This window comes from Armigeres subalbatus, unplaced genomic scaffold (assembly GCF_024139115.2).
Source record: "Armigeres subalbatus isolate Guangzhou_Male unplaced genomic scaffold, GZ_Asu_2 Contig1897, whole genome shotgun sequence".
Lineage (NCBI taxonomy): Eukaryota > Metazoa > Arthropoda > Insecta > Diptera > Culicidae > Armigeres > Armigeres subalbatus.
Window position 1 is genome coordinate 2,501 of NW_026942724.1, and position 2,992 is coordinate 5,492.

A 2,992-nucleotide genomic window follows, 5' to 3' on the forward strand; every position below is an offset into this window, starting at 1 on the left:
CAGTCAGTCCAGTCCAGTCAGTCAGTCAGAGGCAGTGCAGAGTGTACAGCACACAGAGTTTTATACGCAAACAGCCGGCATGAGTTACCCGCCTGTATGGCCGAAAGACGATCTAACGCGGGTTTGCTCAACATTAGGAACTTCTTATGGAAAACTATTTGGTACCGATGAAGGTGCCTAATTTTGGGAGATCGAACCTTAGACGCCTTTCGCCGTACTGATTTCAGAAAGTTAACTCCTGGTGTGCCGCTGTAAGTACGCTCAAAGCAGGCCATTCATTGGTATTGCATGCTAGCCGTACTACAATGCTACCGTATCTTCGATGGCTCGCAACTGCTGGAACATGGGGCTTTTCTATGCCTGCCCCATTGCACACAAATAGGATACAGTGTGCTGTATCCTAGAGTCGAACTCCAGCCAGCGGTAAATACCCCTCTCCTCTTGGGATCCAAAGTGGTAGCCCTGAAAAGGACTGATTGGTTTGTGTTTGTATCGGGCCTCTACCTCTTCTTACCATCAGCGGCGGTGGCCTTCTTCGGCACACACACAGCCCGAACAGGTGTAATGGTGTGCAGCTGCTGGACTGCCTGACCCGGTCGAGACTGACAGTAGTCCTGGACTGGGGAAAAGGAAAAGTCCACCAACGAGGAGACACGCGCACAAGCCGGTCTCGTTCATCGTTGGCGCGCACTCTCTGGCCAGGCGCAGCGCACGGAACAGCCAGAGCTGACTGACTGATTGACCGGTGGCAATCCCACAGGATACAGTCATGCCCAAAACATCCTCGAACCGGGCCGAAAATCAAACTGGAAGATGATTTCGTTCGCGACAGCGGTAAATACCTCTCCTCTTGGGATCCAAAGTGGTAGCCCTGAAAAGGACTGATTTTGCTTGCGGTTCGCGATTGATGATCATGATCATCGACGGTGTCGGGCCTTTACTTCTTCTTACCACCACCAGCGGCAGCCTTTTTCGGTACAGCAGCGGGAGAAGAAGCTTTCTTGGCGGCGGAAGCAGCTTTCTTTGGTGGCGGCGATCTGGTTTTCGCGTGTTTGGTGGCCTTCTGCTTGACGGTAGCAGCCTTTCCCACGCGTCCACTCGCGGCGGTGGCGCTTTTCTTGGGCACTGCCACCTTCTTCTTCTTCCTCTGTTTCGCTGCCGTCTTCATGGTGGTGTCATCTTGGACTTTTGCTTTCCGGCTGGTGTGACTAGCAGCGTCCGCAGCCGCCGTTGCCTTCACCAGCTTGAACGATCCGGAAGCACCCGTTCCCTTGATTTGGACAAAGGTGCCCTTCTCGACACCGCCCGGAGAGCCTTCCGGAGGAATGGAGCCAGCTTGACGACATCGCACTTGTAGTTGGCCCCGATATACTTCTTGATGGCCTGCAGGGACGATCCGTGGCGTCCACCTTTCAACGTTTCGATGGCAGTGGTCACCATTTCCGACATCGGTGGATGGGTCCGTGGTAGTTTCGGCTTCGGTTTAGCTTCTCCCGACTTTTCTTCGTACCAGCGCGTGGTGAAGCAACGTTGGATGCGATTGCGTCGGTCGTCGTGACAGCGGCAACTTCAGACATCTTGCTACTGTGATGCGGCGGGTAGTCGTACGTGGTCGATCGAAATCAGCAGAATGAGTGCTGGCAACACATTTTCGAAGGTGGTGCGCGATTTATGATGTCTGTGTTAGGGATGGGCAATCACGAATCCGTGAATGGCTCTGGCCATTTCGGACCGTTCCAGCAAATTGAAATCGACCCATTCGCCGGTTACGAGAGGCTTCCGATCGGTTTGGTCAACCAGTGGTCAAGCTCTGTCGGTACACTCGCCGCCCAGCGGACTCCGTCCGGGTTTGTTGTTCGAAATGGTCCCATCCAAATCGATTCTCCGCGCAGTGCGATGAAATTCCAAACCCCGACGCATAAGAAATCCGGCTCATTTATCGACATTTCAGAGTTTCACACACACACACACACACACACACACACACACACACACACACACACACACACACACACACACACACACACACACACACACCTCGAGGCATTATGTAAAAATATGTTAATAACGAAAAAATGGAATAAAATTATTGTATACGAAATACGGAATGACAAAAATCGAAATACGGCCCGTCAGCTTTAGTATCAACTCGGAAATAAAAGGAGTAATTCGAAAAATGAAGCTAGTTTGACATGGGCGCCTTCGAGGAGGCATGGATTAATTTTGAAATTTGAAAACCTAACTACTTATTTACACGAATATACGCAATAGTCAGAGATCCTTGTAGAAACTCGGGCGCAACTTTCCAGCGTCACGAATTCACGAACCAACAGCACGATGCGTTTCAATATCTTGTCCATCGCTTGTCAGTTGAAGGAGTTGCCGAACAGTACCACCAGAAGCTGGACGGGCGGACAGATTGTGGGAAAATATCCACGAAGCTGTGAGTACAACAGCGCAGGAAGCGTTAGGCACTGCACAGCGACGCCAACGAAATGGTAGCAAGGGTCTGAAGAGAAACGAATCCACCGCAGAGAAAAAGGCAACACGGAGAGTGTGTGATAGGTGATGCGCAGGAGAGCATGGATAGAAACGATATGCGGAGGTTTTACGCAACTGTCAATGGCGCGGGGCATTGCGGACGAAGTGTCATTCTTGTCGACTATAGTTCGAGACAGCAGCACGTACGGACGTGTTTTCTTTCCAAGTGTTTTTCTCGTTCGTTCGCTTTCGTTCGTTTTCGCTTCGTCGCGTTGGCGTTATGTGCTCCCGGACCCGTCATGGGAGACTCGGTGGCCGATTCGGTCGCACTGCTCTTGGAGGCGCGGGTAACCCCTCCAAGCAGCTTTTGCAGAGCAACGTTGCCTCTTGATGGCGCCGGCAATCCGTTGAAAAGAGGAATAAGCAGCAATCGCAGCTGCCGCAGGTGCAACCGGAGCGGAAGGAGAAGTGCCCGCCCGTGTTTGTGAAGGGCGATCCACCGGATTTGCTG

General features: G+C 52.1%; 1 pseudogene; it reads right to left on the reverse strand.

Annotated features, from left to right (window-relative positions):
* Positions 1-937: 937 nt before the first annotated feature.
* Positions 938-1,577, reverse strand: LOC134203510 (histone H1B-like; annotated as a pseudogene).
* Between the last annotated feature and the right edge of the window lie 1,415 nt (positions 1,578-2,992).